This window comes from Amblyomma mixtum, chromosome 10 (assembly GCF_055824585.1).
Source record: "Amblyomma mixtum isolate Tamu chromosome 10, ASM5582458v1, whole genome shotgun sequence".
NCBI lineage: Eukaryota > Metazoa > Arthropoda > Arachnida > Ixodida > Ixodidae > Amblyomma > Amblyomma mixtum.
Genome location: NC_143021.1, coordinates 58,746,896 through 58,770,984, shown reverse-complemented (window position 1 = coordinate 58,770,984; position 24,089 = coordinate 58,746,896). Strand labels below are relative to the sequence as shown.

Here is a 24,089-nt window from a genome sequence, read left to right as displayed (position 1 = left end):
TCTAGCGGCTGCGCCGTTCAATTAGGATACTTGCTGTAAGGTAGGCAGTCACGTCATAGCCACAGTTCTGCGTTCATCGCTTCTTCTATTATGTGTTTTAAAAATTACAGATATTAAGGTCGCTTGGAGTTCAAAAATCCTTGCTGCATTAGAGCTTAGAGAGCTGCTGAAATGGATAGGTATTTCTGAAAACAGCTGCGAACCGCAGAATATCTCAACTCGGAAGAATTTTAAGACGTATGCCAGAGATTTGCCTTTCGCGAAACTAGAGCACTGGCGTTTGTAACATACTCGTCGTGCTTTCGGACGGTAGTGGCACGGTCAAATGTGAAACACGTGTCCTGATCGACCGTGGCATATCATGAAGGTGTAGTAAAGTTTAAGAAATTTGGCTTCAACCTCATATCCGCAGTTTGCGAGGTCTTCTCTTCGCACGGCAGCTGTTTGGAAACTGGTGTACCACAAGAGAGAGAGAGACTCTTTAATGAAGAGCAGAGAATTTAGCCGGCGTTTAAAAATCGCTGGCATGCTACTCCGCGTAGGGAGGGGAATTTGGGAGATAGACAGAAAGAGAGCAGAGTGGAAGAGGTTAAAAAATAAAAACGAAGATAAAATGCGGCCATGAAATGGGTTCTCAGGATGCAATGGTGAGTATTGATGTAACCTATGGAATGATGGAGTGCATAGTCCGTCAAATGGGCTGACGAATGTGAATACGATCCTCGAAGAGCATTGAGTCTTTCACTTAACCATAAAGTAACAATCGCTTTGTAAGGAATGCAGCTTCTCAAAAAAAAAGTGATCTTTTAATATTCTGTGCTTAAGAGCATGCCCTCACTGAACTGCCTGCGGATGTCGAAAAAAAAAAGTTTGCGAGAGATACAGGCCACTGGAGAAGACAGCTGCACTGAAATACATATACGGACGGAGCAAAACCTGAATTCTTCAATACTTTTGCGTGGTCATGGACTATCCTGGTAAGGCTATGTGAAGCTCTGTTCACAGGGAGGGGTGACCGCAACGCGGCGCCAGTTGATGCCTGCGGGCCAGCGGGGACAGCGCTTGCCATTGGCAGTCATTGGGCATTTGAGCTTGCATCATGAGGGATTAACGCATACTTTTGACAGTTAATTCTTGGTAGTGTAAGTCAAATGCAACAGCCGATGCCGGAAGTATGTTTTGCGCCGATGTCTAAAGTCGGATAGGACGAAAATATGTTATTTTTCGCATTGCCGAGTGGCTGCGAACTTCGAGCAGCACGGAGGAATAGAACGGAGTGCTAAAGTGAGCTACGCATTCGGCATGAAACCGGAGGTGTTCCCTTTGACTACACGAGCGTTGGCTTTTGCACAAATCATTTTGACGTGAGTTATATAATTCGTGCCGTCCTGGTTGCCGACTGGTCGCAACGGCAGAGAAAGTGCGACTGGTTGCTCTCACACAGAGTAGAGGGAAGACAGACGTAGGTCAAATTCTTTCAGCCCATTATCGGAGGCTTCCTGGTAACTTTGTCCAAGCTGAAATTGATACCATGACAAATCACGCGCTAGCTACGCAAGGAAAGCCGTCTACAGCCGTACACTGATCCCGATACAGAATATATTTCGAGGCGTAAAAAATGAATAAGAAAATTTGCCTCTCCCGCCCCACTGATGTATCGCGGGTTGATCCCGATACATTGAAAATTGTGGCAAGCCTATCCTGAAACAGCTGTGTTACGTTTCGCCTCCTTCGTGAGAAAAAAATCGGCGTGGTAGCAGCGGAATGCCGATGAGTCGCGAAAGGCATGCGGGGTCAACGCCTGAATTAGCCACGGAAGCGGCGTCGGTCATCCACCCCGCATTTGGCCAGCCAGCTCTGCAGTACAGAAAGAAGTTAGCTGCCACGGTTCGCATTACTAGACATTCCAAGGGGCACATCAAGTTGACAGCAGCAGCCGTCTTCCAGGGAGAAGTGGTCATCGACCGTTTCCCCTACCCCGAGCACGTGCGACCACATGAAAGGCGCAGGAATGCTGTTCGAGAGCATTCCAGAATCTGCGCGACGCAGAGTGCATCCTTCTCTCCCAACACGTGACGGGGACGTGTTCCCTATTGAGTGTGTGTGTGTGTGGGTGCCACAGTGAACTTTCAGGACCCTCCTTTCCCGACAAGCCCGCCCCCATCTAGGGAGCCCAGGGACAAGGAAGGATATAAAACTCGGCGCCTTGGACGGCCGAGTAGCTCCTGACCATCTGAGCTCATCGTAATGTAGCTCTGCTCCTTGTTTGCGAGACTTTCTGAGAGTTCTCCCTGTTGCTGTTTGTATATATGTAAATTCCCTTGTATAAAGTTCTTCTTCTTGTCTTTCGCTTAAACCTCGTCTCCGACCTTCCTCATCCCCTCTCCGGCACGACCATGCTACCTGATCTTTAATAACTGGTTGCCAGCGGTGGAATCGAGTCAACGGACGTCAGCGGAGAGACGTGGTCAACGGTTTGCTGAGCAGCAGTTGGGCGAGTCGGGAGCAGTGCAACAGCCATGTGTGATGACTGGTTGCCTGCAGCGGAGCGACTGCGCTGGGTTCTTGGCTGCGAGGTTTGGTGAGTGCGAGACTTTCCTCTACTAAGTTTTGCCAGGCTTTTGTTAAGTGTCAGAAACAGAGCTGGTAATTGGGATTGTCGTTGCTGCCGGGTTAGTGCGGCAAGACAATAGGGGCAGTAGAGAAAGCAGCACTCGGAGCGGCCATGGATCTGAAATCGTTACGCAAACCGAAGTTACTGGAGCTTGCAAAGGAGTTGTGTCTGGATGTCTCAGACAAACTCAGAAAACCAGAACTGCTAAAGGCTATTCTTGCGTTGGAGGCTGAAGATGACGAGCTCGCGGAATGCCTTGAGACCATTGAGGAAAGGGAAATGGCAAAGAGTGAATTGGCAAAACAAGAGAAAGAGGAATTTGAACGTAGGGAAAAACTAGAGAAAGAGGAGCAGGAGCGACAGCGGGAAATCAAGCATAAACTTAACGCGATCAGAAGTATAAGAACGCGATCTCGGTTAAGCATGTTCAGAAAAGGGGAAAATTTCAGTACTTTTCTGGAAAATTTTGAGAAAATTTGCAAGGAGGAACAGCTGGAACAGGGTGATTGGCCAATTGTGTTGATGGGAGTCCTTCCGTGTGAAGCCAGCAACGTATTGGCGCGGTTGTCGGACGAGGATGCCCATAACTATGCGATAGCTAAGAGTGAGCTTTTCCGGCACTTTAGACTATCCGCAGAGGTCGAATTCACGAGCCAAATTGGCAATGGTCAGCTACCTCGCGAGAGTGTCAGGGACCGAGTTGCGAGCTCAGCTCAGTCGCCGGAGGACACGGCTGCTGCTCATAAGTGGCGGCATAGGACAGGTTTGGTCCAGGAAAGGCAGGCCACTTCAGCAGCGTGGACCGAGGATCTCGGTCGAAAAACTAGCGAAAGGTGCAAATCCGCAAGCCACAAGGGCTCAAGGGAGAGTTTGGGCACCAGTGCTAGGAACAAGGAAAGGTGCAGTGCGGTAGTTGCGAGCTCAGAAGCGCATGCACTTTCCGGGATGGAGGCGGATTTCTGCGGTAAAGGGGTTAGTACCCTGGAGAAAAACGCCGAAGGTCTCAGTGATCAGGGAAATGTAGTTCTTGGGTCACGTGAGGAAGGTCCTCACGGGAATTTAGTGAAGGCCGTGTTTAATAGGATTCAAGAGCAAGCTGTGAGTCGCAGCAATCCCGTCAACGACAAAGCCGAGCAATCTGCTTCGTTAGCGAGCACAGACAACGCTAATACGGGAGAAGCGACCGTCTCTAGCCCTGGGGCAAAAGCTGCTTTGACAAGTGAGGTTGATGCTTCTGCTCAGGAAGAGACTAGTGAGCTTGCGGGCCAGAGCAGTCAGGGAATCAAGGGAGACCCTCCTTCGATGCGGCTGGCGAACAGTAGTAGCCAAGTATTGGACACAGCGCTTTGCTGTAAGGAGAGCGACTGCGAATCACCCGAGTGCACCGCTGAAACCCAAGGGCAGATCGCAACGTTAGCCATCGAGTGTGGTTTAGATCAAGTTGCAGGCCAGGGAGTTAGGGTCGCAGGGTCGATTAGTAAGCCTCAGGAGAGCAAGTTATGCTCAGACGAAAGTAAGGTGCCGTCAGAACAGTTGGATGCTGCGATGCGCAGTGCCTCACCGAAAGCACGAGCCGATAGTTGGAATTCAAGAGAGAAATGCGGCTCGGTGCTGCGTCGAAGAGCAGAGGCGAAGGGTGAGGTCACTGCAGGAAAGGGAGGCGCGCAGGAGAAAACAGTCAGGGCAGTTTCTGGAAAGCGGCCGCGCTCAAGGAGAGCCAAGCCAAGGGGTAGACCGCAGAAAAAGGACGAAGGACGGGCCCAAAACATTGTAAGGGTTAAGGCCGGTCAAAAACGTAATCGTCGGAAACTGCCACCGCGACACTCTAGATGCGATAGGCACCGTACGAAGGCCAGGTTGCCTAGGCGAGTTAATACAAAACGAAAGCCACCTGCCCGATTGTGGAGACACTGCAGAAGTTGTTGCGGAACGAGTAAAACTTGCAGCGGGCCAGAGAGAAGCACGCATTGCTACCTCACGAGGGAACGCAGCAGAACGCGCTCCAGTGAAAAAAAGAAACGAGGGAGTTTCTGGAATCGAGAGAGAACACGCAGGCATTTCTTTTATGCACGACCGTCACCCCCTCGTATTCAACTGTTCAAGTGCTGCTCGGACGTTGGAGACGCGCGGGCGGGGTGCGGAACTAATCGTTGTTGCAGGGCGTGTGGAGCTCTCGGGTGTCAACGCGCAGTTAGGCCCCTCGATTTTTGTCGGTTGTCGGCAGCTAAAGCCACTGTCAGTCAGCGACCGCGCAGGGCGCGGCTGAAGAATGGGCAACCCCTTCGAGTCGCGAAGTGGGTAGTTAGCAGCATAGTCTAAGAATGAGTCGATGCTGTTTGCTTTTTCTTTTTTTCCTGCAGAAGGAAAAAGTTTCGAGCATATATAGTTTTGAAATGCTCTTTGTTAGTTTTCGCAGCAGCGGTATAGTGTTTCTTTGATGCAATGGGTTTTGCACCATGCACTTGTAGTAGCGTCCGCTGACACGCGGAAGTGCTAGTAAGATGGGCCATTGTGGGTCAATACCATAAGCGCCTGGAGTCGCTTTGTTTTTATGGCATTAGGGGAATTAATGTGACTTTGACTGCGATGTTGAGTGAATCTTTGCAGGGTTATGCAAGGTTAGGGTGATATGCTGCCATGTAGAATGAAAGGGAAACAAGTGTGTTCGTAAATGTTGTCATCATTACGAATCGAACTGCGTTACAAAAAGGGGAGTCTCAACGGTAACGCCGATGGCTTGAGTCGAAGTCCCTAGCGCAAGAATCAGCCTCGAAGTTGCTGCTTACTGGTGTTTTTTTTTTCCTGATATAGGCTTTTGAACATATCGTTTTTGCTTTTTTGTTTCAAAGTGAGACGGGTTTTGCAGTGTAATGTTCGGATTTGTGGACACTGAGTGCTGCTGGACTACTCCCAGGGATTAAAGGATTAAATGACTGAATAAGAGCGAAAGGGCCTGGCATTGCTTGGTGTGGATTGTGTCGTGCTTGCTGACTGACCGGTTGGGTTTTCGGCGTAGTTCTAACGCTAGCAGGGAACCGGTCATTTTGAAGTCACGTTGCAGTGCCCTTTGTGAACCTGAACGTGCGAAGGAAGCCTTCGAGGTGCGCTGGGCTCAAGAAGCAACGAGAGATGACCGACTCCATTTAAAAGCAGCCTCGAGCGACATCCCTCCGGACAGCGGATGCAGTCCCCTGTCCATCGGGATCTCCTTCTCCCGGCGGGGCAGTCTGTTACGTTTCGCCTCCTTCGTGAGAAAAAAATCGGCGTGGTAGCAGCGGAATGCCGATGAGTCGCGAAAGGCATGCGGGGTCAACGCCTGAATTAGCCACGGAAGCGGCGTCGGTCATCCACCCCGCATTTGGCCAGCCAGCTCTGCAGTACAGAAAGAAGTTAGCTGCCACGGTTCGCATTACTAGACATTCCAAGGGGCACATCAAGTTGACAGCAGCAGCCGTCTTCCAGGGAGAAGTGGTCATCGACCGTTTCCCCTACCCCGAGCACGTGCGACCACATGAAAGGCGCAGGAATGCTGTTCGAGAGCATTCCAGAATCTGCGCGACGCAGAGTGCATCCTTCTCTCCCAACACGTGACGGGGACGTGTTCCCTATTGAGTGTGTGTGTGTGTGGGTGCCACAGTGAACTTTCAGGACCCTCCTTTCCCGACAAGCCCGCCCCCATCTAGGGAGCCCAGGGACAAGGAAGGATATAAAACTCGGCGCCTTGGACGGCCGAGTAGCTCCTGACCATCTGAGCTCATCGTAATGTAGCTCTGCTCCTTGTTTGCGAGACTTTCTGAGAGTTCTCCCTGTTGCTGTTTGTATATATGTAAATTCCCTTGTATAAAGTTCTTCTTCTTGTCTTTCGCTTAAACCTCGTCTCCGACCTTCCTCATCCCCTCTCCGGCACGACCATGCTACCTGATCTTTAATAGCTGCAACACTTTTTTGATAGAAACTACGGCTAGCGTGTAGAGGAGCACAGGTAGCTGCCAGCTTCGTTAGCTGCCCTCGAACTTCATTATCATGATTATGGCGAGCACGCGCTCGGCTTAATGTACAGGGCCGTGCGCTCTAAGTGCGAGCATGGCTCAGTGTGGCAGCGCACTGCGGGGCTCAAGCGCATCCATCGCAGCCGCACATCGAAGCGAAGTGGCGCAGGCGCACAGGGGCCAAGAGGCAGGGCTGGCTGATTTCGGCTACAGCGGAGGAAAACCTGGTGTTTGCTTTGCTTTGAATTGCATCTAACCCACTAGACTGTTACTGCGCCGGCACACAGCATCGGCACTGCTGGAAAGCGCAATTCACTACTGCAGCTCGTTCTTCGTTTCGCGTATAGCGCAGGTGCTGCTCCTCTCAACAACACAATCTGAGTGAATTGCATCTATTGTTTCAGGGTTGAAATCTTAGCATATTTAAGCGTCCAAAAGCGACTCAGGTTACGGAGGCCACCGTAATAGATAGCTTCGGTATTTTACACCAACTGAAACTTCCTCATGCACTGACATTGTTCACCACACGGGCGCCTTGCGTTTCCCCTCTACTGACATGGGGCCGCCGCGGTCGTGATCGCACTTGGGTACCCTTTCTCAGCATTCCGATGCCTTAGCCTCTGAGCTACACCGGCAGTTAAACGTTCTTTATGGGTACCAGGTTTAGCTCCGGTTGCTTGCATCGCTACCGTGGTGCTTTCAGTGCGATAGCCTTAAAGACTCCGTTTGCCGAAAATTCGGCGTCGGCGTTGCGAGCGAAAAATCACGAGCATGCCTCAGGCAGGGGTACTTTGCCGATGACATGGCCGAGCGCAGAGTGGTCGGCGTGTTGTGTTACGTCGCGAGACCACATGAAATGGCCGAATTAGTAGGAGCTCTTCACAGAAGATGTGGTGGGAAACAGCTTTATATATATGTTAGGTGGGCTTTCACATAATCTGGTAACTGAAGACTGTATGCTAAGAAGTGTGTGTGAGATAACCGAGGCATCAATTTAGGAATTGGTGATACAATGTGTGATAATATTTGTTAACGAGATGCGCTAATGAAACCGATGAACTTCCAACCTATTCTTTCTACTTCCGGTACCCATTTATATTATCGTGTTCTTAAGTTAACCATTTCGTTCTGGATTAGGTGTGCGTTCAGGTGCCGAGAAAGTTTTAGCAAAAGACTGATTTGCGGCCGCAATATAATTATGTGTGGTGACTCTGAATGTGAGCGGTGCTTCACCGCATACTTGAATTGCATGACAATGCAAAGTTGGGCTAGTTGAACGCTGTTCATGATAACTAGGCGTAAACTAAGTATTTGTTTAGGCTAGTCGGTACACTGTTAAAACTGAAGGCACAGCGCACGAAGGACAGGACTAAGGCAGAGACAAACACAGCGCTGCGCTGTGTTTGTCTCTGCCTTAGTCCTGTTTTTCGTTCTCTGTGCCTTCAGTTTTAGGCGTAAACGTTACTGACACAGAAAGAAGAACACAAGACAAGCGCCATTCTCACTGTTGGTTTAATGGGAAAGAAACGAATTCGTAAATATGAAAAGATACTAAAGGCAGGAAGAAAGTGTATCCATTTTAGGTAGGCAGTGATCTACATTTTTTCGCTTCCTTTTCCTGCGACAAAATCGCGATGCCTCTGAAGCATGGTATTGTGTTATTGTGCATGTCTAATTCACTAAGACGCAGAGAGCCGCCTTCTTATCCTCACTCTCGTTGACGTAAGACGCCGCGTGTCCAGAAACGTTGAGAACATGTGCTTCCTGTAAAAAAAAAAACTGTTGCAAGTTTGCAGTTGTCCTTGCGGCTTTTAATCCCTCTCACCTTTGCTTTCCTTAGCGATCCTCTATGAAGAAAGAGCTGTTGGGGGAAAAGAGTTAGCTGAAACCAACAAAACCACTGAGGCAAGTGCAAAAAGAAGAGAGTAGTCAAGACACAATGTAAAGAGTTTCAGGGTTGCGATTAGAATCCTTTGACTGGTGGCATGAGATTCCGATCAAATATATAATATGTAAGCCTGCTTAATGATACAAGCAATGACCGGTATATATAAAAATTGTATGATGAAAAAACACATTCTGATTTCCTTTCAAACTTGTTACAAATTTCAGTGATTTCTATAAGTGTTTAATGAGATTCGAAATCACGTCACGTGATCCGCGACGTCCTTAGCGCTGAACAGATCATGTGATGACACCGACGCAACAAAGCGGGCTGGACGCCATTTGTGCTTACCGGGAATAAAGCTGCTGCTGTAAAACAGGCCATTCACCGTGGGCTTCACGGCACCGGAGCGAACAGAATGAACAATTCAGTTCTCATCCTTTTCCAGGTGCTTGTCTCTGCTGCGCAAGTTCTTCCAGAATATGGCCTTGTCAATGCATAGTGGGATACCTGTTTTCGTAGCACAGGAGTAGGAATAGGTGTGGTTGCAACAAGCATCGACGACTGGCACTAGACTGCAACTGCTGCGTAGGCCCTCTGACAGTACCAAGACCATGCACATTAGCGACGGGAGCATTTTTTTTTTCTATTCCGCCTCCTCTGACTTCGAAATGGCTTGGCGGCACTGGCGCGAAGAGAATGAACGATTCACTTCTCACCCTTCTCCACGTAATGGTCTGCTCTGCGCAAGTTCTTCCGGATTATGGTAGTGTCAACGCCTCGTAGGTTACTGATATACGTTGCACAGAAGAAGGTACAGGCATGGTTTCAACAAGCTTCGACAACTGGCACTAGATTGGCAGCTGCTGCGTAGGCACTCTGAAAGTACCAGGAGCGTCGACATTAACGACGGGAGAATTTTTTTTAGAGCGCAGCTCTTTGGCGTCCGTTCCTGGGTTTCGCGTCGTCGTCGGCGTCGGCGTTGTCGTCGGCCTCGTAACCAGCTCCGCCCCCCTTTCATCCCCCCAGCGCTATCGGCGTCAGCGGCATCAGTCAGTCGCTGCTATCTCTTCCCTCCTCCCTTTATCGTGTTGTCCGCTTGCTGCGCGCGCTTCTGCCCCCATCGTTTGCCGCTGGGTGTACACGCCGCCCCCCTCCCCCCTCTTCCTGCGAGTCTCCGGTTGTCAAAGCGCCGGCTCGAACTTAATTCCTTTCTTCGCTCCTCCTCCAATGCAACCCCTGTGCGGTGGCAATCAGAGAGCCAGATCGGTGGCGGCGGATCTGTATATGTGCACCGCCCGAGCCGAAATTGCCGCTGCCGTTCGCCACTGCGAAATTATCTGCCAGTTCTTTCTGAGCCATGAGCGAGACGACCGATGGAAGTCCTCCGTCTGCTAAAAAAAAAAAAACTCTGTGATAGCGCATACATGTGTTGCTCGATTTCTTTGCCTCAATCTATCGAAAAGGTGAAACAGCTTATTTGCTGCGCTCAAATTTCGCATTAGGAAGTAACGTAATCGTCGGTAATTTTTTTTTTCTATTCTGCCTCTACTGACCTCGGAAACGGGCTTGGCGGCACCGGCGTGAGTGCTCAGACTCGCCAACAAGTTGGAAGATGCAGATTTTTTTTTTTCACGAAGATTTCTCAAGTATTGTGAGAAAAATATGACAAAACCTTTGGAAGAGTGCTGCAGATAGCCGAAAGAACGGACGAAATGTGGCTTTAGCTCCTGATGAGCTGACAAATAGATGTAGTCATGTATGCATAGAATGATGTTGAAAAATGAACGTTATCCGGTCTACCAGCCGCCGGCAATTTGATAGAGTGCTTCTCCGTCTACCCAAAGTTGACGGACACACGGCAATGAATTTCATATACTAAAATTAAATGCACCCAGTCTTGTTAATTATAGGTAGAGGAGCTAGAGCACGCTTTATTTGAGCACCAACCTGATATCGCGGTTTACACAGAAACTTGGCTTCACCCTGATATCTTGGATTAGGAGATATGCCCTGCTGGGTATGGCGTTAGCATGTTTCACCGCAGCAGCCGAGGTGGCTGGGTAGAGATTTTATTGACAATATAGTCGGGCACACCGCTATACGGCACCGTAAAGTGGGATGAAGTGAGCCCGGGACAACGTGAACGAGAGGCAGCATTCGGTCTTATTGATTTCTACTTTTCTCATTGGTTTAGGCAGGTAGTACGAGAGTGCACAAGAGTACACGGTAACAGAAAATGAGTTATAGATGAGCTGTTCTTAGCTCAAGATTTTGCGGCACAGCCCCTTGCGGTTGAAGTGTTACGTGCTCTTTCCGGTCATATTTTAGTTAGTATGAAATTCTCCCTTGCTTCATTTCGAAAGCAGAGGACTGAAGTTTTATCTTACAGATATTTTAATAGGGCTGGCGACACCGCTGCACTCGACGAGCTTGACTACTGCTTTGTTCCGTTTCAAGAATTAAGTTGCAAAGAATCGGTAACTGTTAACAAATTATGGTTAGAATTCAATTCTTAGTTCACAGGGGGATAACTCATTATGTGCGATAATAAAGAAGTAACGTGCATGCCATCGGTGGATGACCAACAACATTATTCAATTGAAAAGGAGAGTCTCCCGGCGTGGAAAAATGTACCGACGCACACGCGATCCAGCAGTGTTGAGTGATAGGTTAGGCCGGCACTGCAATTTCAGTTCCCGCATAAAGCAGCCCAAATTCAAGTTTTACTGCGTTAGAATTCCATCAGAGGTTCTGGAGACACTTGGCAATACCAAAGGTTAAACTCACTGAGTTAAGGACATAGAGCGGAACTAAAAGTGATAAGTATAAAATCTGCGCTATTTTAGGTAAATATTTTGCAAGTGTTTTCACTGAAGATAATAAGCCTGTGGACTGAAGGTTCGCTATCGATTCTCGCGCAATTGAAGACATGCACTTATTGACAGAAGGCACGCTGACTTTACTGTTTAACATAACGACATCAAATTCAATGGGCCCCAAGTATATTCCTAATTTGTTTCTGAAGCAATATGCTAATGATCAGCAAACCTCGCGCTAGTTTTTAGGAAGTCACTGTGTACAAGTACTGTTCCCGATTATTGGAAACTTAGCAAAATAGTTGCTATTCACAAGACTGGAGATCCAAGAACGGCAAGCAATTACCGTCCAATCGCTCTAAGCATCTTAAGCACATTGTCTCGAAGCACGTTCCACAATATTTAACAGATGTTGACTTCTTTAATAGGTGTCAGCACAGGTTTCGGCACGTAATGTCAACCGTCACACAAATAATAGAAACACTACATGATTTTAGCGAAATATTTAACCATACTTAAAGGCCGCAATTTTGGCCCGGACAAGATTGTTCGTCAGCTAGGTGAACTGGTCTATGAAGTCGTCCCTGAGAAAAATGACTGCATACCAGCGACGCCGCGTACTACCAGATGTTGTCCATGTCGTCCTTCTAAAGCCTTATTATGCGAGCTAAAGGACGCTGTGTTTCCACATTCGGTGTCTATTTTTGCAGAATCCTTTTTTTGTGATCGTCTTATATTTTAAAGCATTGGTTCAATGCTTCTTATAGAGGCGAGTAATATGCCGCTCTTCTTTGTAGTGTCGTTTTGTTCATTCTTCAAAGCTAGTGGCGCGCCGCTTTATCGCTTTTTCTGTGATGAAGACGCGGCCACATTCATCTCGATTGTTCCCATCAAGGCGGAGCCGATTCTACCTTGTTACGGAACGTAGTGGTAACTTTGCATGCGTATGTCGAAAGTTCGCTAGCAGCTTTAAATTGAGTGCTGCTGAGAGCGACGTGCGTTCAGTTCAGCGACCGCCGCGCATGCTTTTGCTACGCCGCCGCCGAGACATTAAGAGCTTTGTGGGCCTAAGTCTGTCCAGTAAATAATTATGTTTGGAAGGCCCTTCGCTCTCCTCCTGCTCGCCGGACTGCCACCAATACGCGACTTCCCTCGTAGCCCATAATGCTTTGGGACCTTTAAACTCCAAATACTATTCCACACCACACTACAACAGAACATACCATACCATACCGTCCTTTACCCTACTTTGTCATGTTATACCATACCATGCCTTACCGCACGTATCATGCCATATTATACCATCACATGTCATAGCCTGAATTTTTTGACTCCCTGTTTCCCCTTTTTTCACGACGCGGTTGAGGCCTCCACCGAGAGTAATATAGTTACGGAGCCTTTCAAAGCGTAATAACCAATTATTAGGCGTTTTTAGCATACAAAAGACATAATAGCGGAGATGTACACCAGTTTACCGGACGCCGCCTGCGCACGCGCAATGAGCCCGACTGGCCCCAGCTATGTCATCGCGCGTGCGCAGGAGCCGTGCGGTAAACCGGTAAACTCTGCGCTAATTCATCCCCGGTAATACTACGAACGACTATTATCGTTTTGTTCTTTTTAGTACAGTGCAAGGTAAGAGCTTGAGGTAAACAATCTGCAGCGCTGACGAGCTTGCGAGCCGTTCACAGAAGTCCAAAAGCCGCCGCCTGAGGCTCCTTGCTACTGCTTCACTGCAAGCAAAAAGTCAAGCAGTGTTATTACCTTTTACACTGTTTTTATGCCCATCTTTCACTTCTTTCTTTTGTTTGTTATAAATTTCGTCATGTTGTTAGGTATATTTGTATGGTGTTATGCCCTTCTTATTCAGTGTCATCTTCCATACAGCTCTGTTTTCTCATGTTGTTATGCATTGTTGTCAGCCGATACGAATCCCCCTTTTTTACCATACTTCGGCACGTGTTTGATATGTTCACATTCTTGGGTTTGTTATAATCTCACTTAGATATGCCTTTTTGCTCTCTCTTTTGTTTGGTTGTTGGGTTCACGCTCCGTCACGCAGCTCATCTCTGGTTATCAGCGGATATATAAGTGCGCCTGGCTTCTTTTCTCGTTAATAATTTTAAAAGTTGCGGTTTTTTCCTGTCGTCTCCATCCTTTTTCCTGTGAACGTCTTTTTAGCACACAACCTATCAAATATGTTATTATACCTGCGAAGACTGATTCTTTAGACCTCAGCAAAAAAAGGCAAGGTTGCGAAACATGGCTATTCTGTAATTACGAACTTGAGCCTTATGTCGACTATATCTCTATTTATAAAAGGCTTTAGAAAGAACCAACATCAGCTAAAGTCGCGAGCCTTTACATGGTATCGAACAAGTACCTCGCAACACGCTGACACTCTTTTGGAAACCGTTCCGAGCTTTTTCGGCTAGACTTGCAGTGTCAGTTGAGTTTGAGTTTCTTCATTCTACCAGAGACACAAATTTTTACACTCGAAAAACCTATGAGAAAAACGCTGTACAAAAAACTGTCACAATCACATAACCGAAGCAGCGCGAAAGCTCAAGCACGACGGCGAAACGAAGAAGGGGCGCCTTCGGAAAAAGAAGGATTTCGCCTTGAGGCTTATTCTTTCGCGCGGCTTAACTTATATCGGAATAGACCAACAAGTCAAGCAGATGGCACCCGGCAGATGGTATTATCCAAGCAAAAAGTTGTACTTCAGAAACTCTCATTAGGATAGCGAAAAAGAAGCCTCAGTTTTGTGGCTTCACAGGCCCAGCTATCATAAAACAAATATCTACATTGACAGTGGCAGCTGGGAAAAGAGGAATTTGACTGACAGCACATCATCAGCAAACAGAAATCTCCAACATAACGTCATATAGCGGTAGATATAGGAAACGATAAAAAAGCCACAAAAAAATTACGATTGCTTATAAGTCTTAAAGGGCCACTGCCATTTTTGAAAAACAAGCCCACTGCATAGATGAGGCATCGAAGATAACCTCTGCAAAATACTAGGGCCATGCGCGCCCCGAAAAGCTGCGCAAATTCAAATCAAAGCCCCCTCGTTCTTTCCTTCAACAAAAACGGCCCGCCCCACTACTCTGAACCCCGTTGACGTCATGGGGGTTACTTTCGCTAAAGGCACTCCATTGGTACATCGTTGTGACTGACGGGAGAAGGTTGGGCGTAGCCTTGGCGTCGCGTCGTCTGCACAACGCTTTCCGCAGCGCCTTCTGTTCTGGCTCATGCCTACAAACCCGCATGAAGGAACAAAAAAAAAACTGCGGAGGGAGCGTGCGGCCACAGCCTTGAACCCTAGTCATAAAAAGTAAAAAATAGTAAAACTGAGGGAGTTGGTTCGCCCCCCCCGCAGTGATCACGTCACGAGACGCTCTGCGTGCGCGCTCCCTTCTCAGTTTTTTTTTCTTCTATGCAAGCCCCCCAAAACAAGGTTTTAATTACTAGTGCAGCAGAGCCTTTCCCTCGCTCGCCCACTTGACCGCTCCGCACAGACACCGCTTATCCTTCATACATCTTGCGTACGCCTTGACTCCAATGAACGACATGGGCTTGGGAGCGGAGAAAAGACACAAACACACAGAACACAAACACACATGAAGAAAAGCAAACGGGCGGTTGCCGGGTCCGCCCCCGCCGTGTGTTTCGAACAGAACCGACTTCCGCCCCTCCGCTCGTGAAGCGGTGGGGAGGCCTAAAAAAAAATGAAAAGGTGGCTCGCTAACTGGGAATGACAAACAGATATATGAAATGATGCGCTCGCTAACAAGTCTAGGTGGTCGAGCCGATCGCGCCTCTCGATCGTTCAGTGTGCGCGCCCGCAGCGCCCCCCCCCCTCCCCTCGAACAGACCCAGCATTCTATTGAAGGCGGGGCCTTGACGTACCCTGTGACGCACTCCACAGACACCACGCCTCCGGCTTACGTCGGAGAACGAAGGGGTGATTTTGCCTTGCCGAGCCTACTCGACGAGGAGCGGGAGAGAAGAATTTCGAGGAGGGAATGGAAGGAGAGGAGGCTCGCTCAATGAGAGGTAGAGTGTGTCTGCTGCCCGGGGGTGGGCAGGGGCCCTTTAAGAGTGGAAATGAGAAAGCCTTTCCATTTCCTCTCTTTCTCTCTCCATTTTTCATAATTATTATTTTTAGTTTTTGGTTTTCATCTTTTATATTTATTCTTTATTTTTATCTGTATTTGTATTTCATTTGTTTTCCATTTTTATGTTACTCTCTCTATTTTTTGTTCCATTACATATTCTTGTTATCAACTGTTGCTTAGCAAACTTTTACATTTTATTTCATTTACCGTAAAATTAATCATTTACAGTTTATGCTTCCGTCCCCAAATTTCTATCCATGTCACTCATGAGCTAAGAGAGGCTTAAGCCTTAGAACTTGCCGCGTTATTTAAAAATAATGCGCTCAAAGAAACATCATTCGCAGTTGCATGATGCTGTCACAGCGACCAAATCTTTTCTTTTGTAATGCACGCAGGTTTTCGGCTGTGAACTCTAGTTAATTGAGTGCTTGTGGGAGGCTGAAACAAATGATCTGCATGCCGTAATTTGTACAAGGTGTCGGCATAAACAAAATTTATGCACATTGAGTAGGGCGAGAAGAACTGTTTTCGTTTAATTTTGCTATTTTTTGCACTGTTGTTGTGCCATTTATGCATTTCTGACTTCATAGTTAACAGAAGCTTGCAGACATCGGGCATATTGCCTTGAATTACTTGATATTGATAGAGCTCAGAAGTAGACGAAGAAGAAGTGCTTCGCCATCTCGCTTGTGACGAGGAAGAAGTGGTTCGTCTTCTTGCTGGTCACCGCTCGGCACACTGGAACAGTTCTTGTGTCTCTAACTGCGTGCCGTGTAATAATCGTGACAAATTTGGTGGAGGTGCTGGGTACGCTTCCAGACCCGCGTAGGCTGCCGACCAATACGGATCTCACCCCAGTTCACCAGCGCCGCGGCCGCCGCCTCCGTAGAGCGTCCCCTGAATTCAGACTTCTTCCGGCTGCAAACAGGGCGACACACCCTCGGTCTTTGGAGGCACCAGCTGCCATGGCAACTGAGACCACGCTCCCGGCGCACATCCTCTGTCATCAGCCACGAACACCCCCGTCGTTTCATGGCGACGTGTTCGAGGACGCCGAGGATTGGCTCGAGATCTTCGAACGTGTTCCCGTTACAACGGCTGGAGCGACGACCGTAAGCTTCACAATGTCTATTTTGCGCTTGAAGAGTCGGCTCTGGCATGGTTCGAAAACCATAAACTTCGTTTACGTCCTGGGAAGCTTTCTGCCGCAATCTAATAGCCACTTTCCCGAGTACAGACCGCCGAGAGCGAGCAGAAGCTGCGTTACACTCGCGCAACCAGCGCCACAACGACAGTGTACGCATGTATTACGAGGACATGACCCGCCTTTTTAAACGCGCGGATCCCAACATGACGGAAGATAAGAAGCTTCGCCACCTCATGCGGGGTGTCAAGCAAGAGCTTTTCGCAGGACTCGTGCGCAGCCCACCGAGCCCTGTGGCAGAGTTCCTCACCGAGGCGGCCACTATGGAGAAGACGCTAAAACAGCGAGCCCGCCAGTACAATCGCGACGTCAACACCTTCGGGCCTGATCCCATCTCCATGCCTCCCGGTATCGACGCGACCTTTCTACGCGAGCTGGTCCGATCTGTCGTCAGAGTGGCACTGCAGGCCTTCCGTATGCCGTCCGAGACGCCATCTTTCACGCCACTGAGTGAAATCGTCCCGGACGAGCTGCGCCTGGCAGCACAACAGCACCAAATTTCCGAGGTTCCTCGCCAGCATGATGCAAGGCCCACGTATGCGTCCGTCCTACGCCAGGCCCCTGGGTACGACGTCACTGCCGCGACTCCAGCAGTGCTCTCACCGAGCTCCCCTCGTGGTCACGCTCCCCCAGGCTACCAGCGACCGCGAAAGAGTGAAGTGTGGCGTGCCCCGGATCGTCGGCCCCTCTGCTATCACTGTGGCGAGGCGGGTCACCTCTACAGGGCGTGCCCATACCGCCACGTAGGCATGCGTGGTTTCGCGCCGGATGACCCGTTCCCACAGAACGGCGAACGACCGCATGAGATAGCATACCATCTGTCGTCACGCCAGAACCACATTACGTGAGACCACCAAGAGGCTCGATCCCCGTCGCCGAGGCGCTACCGTTCTCCAAGCCCCTGTCAAGCCGCAGGCTACTCCGGACGCTGTTCTCCCAGTCCATGCCGGGAAAATTCATTCCAGCGGCCTCTGGAGGCAAGGCCGCTGATGCCGGGACTTGTGAAGATCCTCCTGAGCCACTACTACGCGACGATGTTTCTCCGGGAGCGAGTAGCGACAGTATCCGACGCGCTACCTCCGATTTTTGCGTCAAAATTGATCGAATCGACGTGAACGCTTTGCTGGATACTGGTGCCGACTATTCGGTCATGTGCCTGGCCCTTGCCTTACAACGGAAGAGAGTATTGACGGGGTGGTCGGGGCCTAGAATTCGCACTGCTGGGGGTCACCTGATTAACCCCGCCGGCAGGTGCACAGCTCGTGTCGATATCCGTGGTTTTGTGTACGTCGGCGAATTTGTAGTCCTCCGTGAGTGTTCGAGGCACTTGATCCTCGGTATGGACTTTCTCCACACGAACGGTGCTGTCATTGACCTGCACGAAGCACGGGTCACGTTCTCGACAAACCGGGCCGTGGCGCGCACTGACACAGACGATTCACGCTTCACTGCTCTGCGACTTGTTGACGACGACGCAATGGTGCCACTCCGGTCCAGTGTGCCAGTTCTCGTGAGGAATGATTTATTCCACGACTACGAAGGTGTCGCTGATAGCCACCTACCCCTGCTGCTCGAGAAGGGTGTAGCCGTCACTCGCGGGCTCGTCCAATTACAAGACGGTTGTGCTTGTGTGCTCCTTACAAATTTTGCCAACGAGTTGCAGCACCTCACCAAGGGCACGGCTGTCGCCTTCCTGCATGACTTCGCTGTGGTGCCTCAAGTGTGCGCCCTGGAGACAAGCCCTCAAGACCAGGCCCCACCAACCCCTGTCCTTCCATCCGTCAGAATCAATCCGGATTTGGCGCCTGAGCAGAAGGCTCTTCTCTCAGCGCTTCTAACCGACTTCGCGGGTTGTTTTGTCACAAGCTCCAGGGTCGGTCGTACGCCTGTCGCAAAGCATCGCATCATCACCGACGAGACTACACCACCCGTATGCCAGCGCCCATACCGCCTTTCTCCGACGGAACGCGAAGCCATTAAAAGGCAAATGGACGAAATGCTCGCCGACGATGTCATTCAACCGTCGACAAGCCCATGGGCATCACCGGTAGTCCTCGTGAAAAAGAAAGACAACACCTTGGGATTTTGTGTCGATTACCGCAAACTGAACAACGTGACCAAAAAGGACGTTTACCCGCTCCCCAGGATTGATGATGCACTCGACAGACTACGTGATGACACGTTCTTTTCCTCCTTATATCTTAAAAGCGGCTACTGGCAGATAGAGGTGGACGAGCGAGACGGCGAGAAAACTGCTTTTGTGATGCCTGATGGTCTATACGAATTTAAGGTGCTCCAGTTTGGACTATGCTCAGCGCTGGCAACTTTCCAACGCATGGTGGACGTTGTCTTGTGTGGGCTCAAGTGGCATACCTAGACGATGTCGTCATTTTCTCGCCCACCTTCGAGCAACACTTGGAGCGGCTGCGCACATTGCTCCGGGCGCTCCAATGTGCGCAACTTACGATCAAGCCTGAGAAATGCTATTTCGGGAGCTTCGTTTCCTCGGCGATGTTGTCAGCGCGCGCGGTATTCTTCCAGATCCCGACAAGACCGCTCCTGTCTCCAGTTTCCCGCGTCCCACTGACAAAAAGACTCTTCGACGTTTTTTGGGACTGTGCTCTTACTATCGACGATTCGCTCAAGATTTCTCCAGAATAGCTGAACCCTTAACAGCACTGACCAGAGACGACACACCCTTCTTGTGGGGAAGCGACCAAGAAGATGCTTTCGTGGAGCTCCGCCACCCCCTGCAACGTCCACCGATACTCGCCCATTTCGATGACGCCGCAGCAACCGACATACACACTGATGCTAGCAACGTAGGCCTTGGGGTGGTCCTGGTACAGTGGCAGGATTACGCCGAACGAGTCATCGCTTACGCAAGCCGTACACTTTCGCGCTCGGAATGCAACTTTTCAACTACTGAGAAAGATTGTCTTGCGGTAGTCTGGGCCATCAGTAAGTTCCGCCCATACCTATACGGAAGACCCTTTCGCGTTGTCAGTGATCACCACTCGTTATGCTGGCTGGCCAGCCTAAAAGGTCCATCTAGGCGGTTGGCGAGGTGGAGCCTCCGTTTGCAGGAGTACGACGTAACGGTCGTGTACAAGTCGGGACGGAAGCAGCAAGATTCGGATTGTTTATCACGCGCGCCAGTGGACCTGGCTTCCCCGGAAATCACTGAAGACTTCTCTTTCCTTGGTGCTGTTAGCGCAACCGATATGGCGCAGCTTCAAAGGGAGGACACAGAGTTAGCGTCGCTCATCGCGTACCTGGAAGGCTGCGATGATCCCCGCGTTCCTCGTGTTTTTCTTCGTTGGCTCAAATCTTTCACTCTGCAGAACGGCGTCCTCTACAAGCGCAACTTTGAGAGCAACACCGCAACATTTCTGCTCGTAGTCCGTCCCAGTTGCGACCTGATATCTTGAGCGCTTGCCACGACGAACCATCTGCCGGCCACCTGGGGGTCAGTGGTACCTTAGCGAGGATGGTACCTTAGCGAGGAGAAGCACGTCAACTGGCTAGGCAGCGAATACACCGTCAACAGCACGTGGACGCTGACCGCTACAATCTCGGACGGCGATTTGTTACGTACGAACCAGGCGACCATGTGTGGGTTTGGACACCAGTTCGTCGCCGTGGTTTGTCCGAAAAATTACTGCGCCGATTCTTCGGACCTTACCGAGTTCTCCGCCGCATTAGCGACGTGACGTACGAAGTTTCACCGGCAACCCCGGGCCGCCCATCACGCAGACCACCGCATCCGGATGTTGTGCACGTCGTACGTATGAAGCCGTACCACGACCGTTCTGCTGACGCTGAGTGCCGCCGGTTCTGTGTCGTGATAGCTGTGTTTCACTTTCCGTGTCTAACCCATTTTCCCCTCTGTGAATGCAGCCTGCATCGAGGCGATGCTGCAGTGGCGGGAGCAATGATAGAGCTCAGAAGTGGACGAAGAAGAAGTGCTTTGGTATCTCTCTTGTGACGAGGAAGAAGTGGTTCGTTTTGCTGGTGACCGCTCGGCAGACTGGAACAGTTCTTATGTCGCTAACTGTGTGCCGTGTAATATTCGTGACAATATTATGCGAAAAGTGAATGACTGTCGGCATGACTGGGCTGATTTGCGATTATGCTTAGGGCATTCTTCAGCATAATGACCGGGTTTTGGAGAACGCTTTTTGTGCTGTTTGTCCAGACTAGATTGCAATAACGCCGCTGTGTATCAAAAAGTGGGTTGTACAGCAAACGCACGAGATAAGGTGGAATCAAATGTCGACACTTTGTCAGCATACCTGAAACCCAAGGAAGTTTAGTGCGAAGGAAATCAGTTTGATGTTCCCACAGCATGAGCTCATGGAAGAAAATCCCACGTGACTGACCGGTGGAGGAAAATTTAATTGCAGAGTCATTCATGTGTAGGACAGATGATATAGTACATGACGTTGATTTCCCGCGAAAAAGGAGGGGTTTGGTTTTGGCATTATTGATTAGTAATGAATTTTCAACTGGTCATGAATATAATTTACTAAGTGCTCGGTCTGGTGCTTCTACGAGATCGTCTGCATCGGTTCCAGTAAAAAAGTGCAGTATCATCTGCATATATAACGTATTTGGCTGAATCTTCAATGTTTATAATGTCGTTAATATGAATGTGCACCGAGAACACAGTCAGGAAGAAGAGCCAGATTGGGCCGAGCGCTGAACTAGCAGCTTTATTTGAGAAGGCAGCCGATCCGCCCATTATATACAAACAGAAAAACGAAGGGAGTGACACGCACTCACAAAGATGATCATAGTTCAAAAAACGGCAAATACCAAAAGATGCGCCGTCATTTCTTTATGGTGACCAACAAAAATTAACGTAACCGGAAAAAGCGGACAAAGAGAGGGGGGGGGGGGCAGATTCAGGAAAAAAAAAGCTAAAAACAGATAGCGTAATGAAACACGTTTAAAATGATTTCGATGAAAGCCAACAAGCAACACGGGGAAAAGAGTGACAATGAAAGAGCATATCTATCAGAAGCGGTAACACAATCAAGAAAAAAAGTGCAGATAAGTGGAATCGCTGAACTTCAAGCTTTATTTGAAGAAACTGAAACCCGCACTTATATACACACCAGTTCAAACGCTCACCAGAGAGGATAATATAAGGTAATGTGACAGTCAGAGCGCGTGGACGGACACGTTGTCCAGGGCATCAAAAGATAACAAGAGGAGCATGATTGCTAAAACAACTTCATACAATGAATTCCTTGAAATAAAGCACAAATCGCATGTGGAATAATAGAAGGCAAAACAACAATGTTCAGGGCGCGCAAATGACAATTGAAAAATTAAACAGGCAAATAAAAATAAGAAAAAACAGAGTTGGGGGCGAGACTTTTCTAAACCCTTGAGAAGAACAGAAAACTGGGCGAGTTGGTGAAGGTTCAACATTATGTACAGCGCGAAAAACTAAGACAGGGGAAGAAACACGCAAACAAACAAGCGCTGACTATCAACTGAAAATTTTATTAGGAAACTCGTGGTTATAAAGGCTTCAACCCTGCACGCGCAGGCGCACAAAGCCTGAAACAACAAAACAACAAAAACAGCAAACCAAACCACACGTGTGTATTAGCCTCATTGCACTGCCGTAGTACTATCAATATAATCCAGTTCTACCTGGTGTAACGCCACCGAAGGTTTTGCAACGCATGGAATGCGCGATGTGGCGATCAGATACGCCTCTACTATTTCCCGGCACTTCTGATCCCTGTGCCTGAAGACAACGTCAGCACGCCCCAAGTCAGGAGTACACACGCTGTCATTTTCCTTACTGCAGTCACGGCAGTGCAGAGCGAGATTAGAAGAAGCGGCAGACGTCCCCAGCGACCTCTCGTGTTCTCTCAGGCGAACGTTGAGGCACCTTCCAGTCTGCCCATAATAAATTTTCCCACATGATACGGGTATTCTGTACACAACGCCCATGTTGCACGGCACGTATCTGTTGGCGTGTCTGACAGCGCATGCTCCTGCAATGGGCCTCGACTCTTCCATCCTTCTCCTGACCGTGGCACAAATCTTGCCAACCTTATTTTCAGCAGTAAAAACCACTTGAATGCCAAACCTGCCTGCGACTTTCTTCAGACGATGGGAGACCCCATGCAGATATGGAATGGGAACAACCTTTCTGTGGTCGGAACTTTCCTGGGCTTTTTGGCAACCCCCTTTGATCTTCACCAAGAGCCTCTCCGCCAGACGCGCGAGGCTCTGTACCGGAAAGCCAGCCTCTTTGAGCCTAGAAACCTGTGCGTAGAAGCTTTCCTCTACCAAGTGTGGGCAGGACTTCTTCAACGATGACCCAAGGCATGACATTGCTATGCCATCTTTAACAAGCCTCGAATGACCAGACTCGTGGCTGAGAAGGGGTTTCTGAGATCGTGGTGCATATTTCCAACACACGTGATCTTCCGTAAAGAACATATTGATGTCTAGAAACTGTATATGTCGACTACCTGGCAACTCAAAGGTAAATTTCAAGCCTTGTCCCTTTTCCTTAAAAAGTTTTAACACGTCTACCGAGGTTCTCATGTCACTCCCTTCTCTGATGAACACCAGGTAGTCGTCCACATACCGGAACACTTTGGTTGCTAGAAGCTTGATATCTTCTTCGAGGGCCCTGTCCACCATCCCAAGGAATATGTCGCTGAGGATTGGGGCAACTCTGGAACCTATACACACCCCTGACCGTTGAACGAAGCACCGATCGTCCCACTTCACGAAGGTCGAAGCCAGATAAAAGGAAAGCAGTTCAAGAAAACTGTCAACAGCGACACCACTGGCATTCACAAACGCAACCTCATCGTTGTCCTCAGTTATGCACTGTTTCACTGCCTTCAACAGGCTGTCATGTGGAAGCGAGTAGAAGAGGTCCTCCACGTCAATGCTCAGCGCAGAGGAGGTCCCTGGATTCTGCTGCGCAAGGAACTCAATAACGCTACTAGAACCTGGGATTAGGAACGGGTCCACAATCTTCAGAGACCTCAGTTGCTTCTGTAAAAATCCCGACACCTCACCCTTGAGAAGGTGAGAAAATGTTAAAAAAAGCTATACGAAAGATTAGCGCAAACAATTAATAGGGCTAGAAAAAAAGTAGCAAGATGGGAAGTGTGCCTCTAAAATCCAGGTGAAATCAGACAAAACCAGAGAGAAAAGTTATTTGTAGTGCACCACGTCTTCCAAAGCGGTGCGGCGCGAATGACTAGCGGTACAGTCCCGGTACAGACCAGAGGCAGCGATCAGACCAGCACACGTACGAGCATCGGCACGGTTTTCACTTGTCGTCGTCGTCTTTCTTAAGCGCCAGCCGCCGAGGGTTCGGAAGCTGAAGGCCTTTCTTACAACTGCCCCCGGGCGAAAAGGCGCCATCGTGGCGGCTTAGGGAGATGTGAAGACGTCGGAGTCGCAGT

General features: G+C 49.3%; 1 protein-coding gene across 6 annotated transcripts in view; it reads left to right on the top strand.

The window, feature by feature from the left end:
- Nucleotides 1-24,089, top strand: part of LOC149325884 (monocarboxylate transporter 12-like) — a 277,338-nt gene that overhangs the window by 197,294 nt on the left and 55,955 nt on the right. The gene's annotated exons all lie outside the window — the stretch shown is intronic.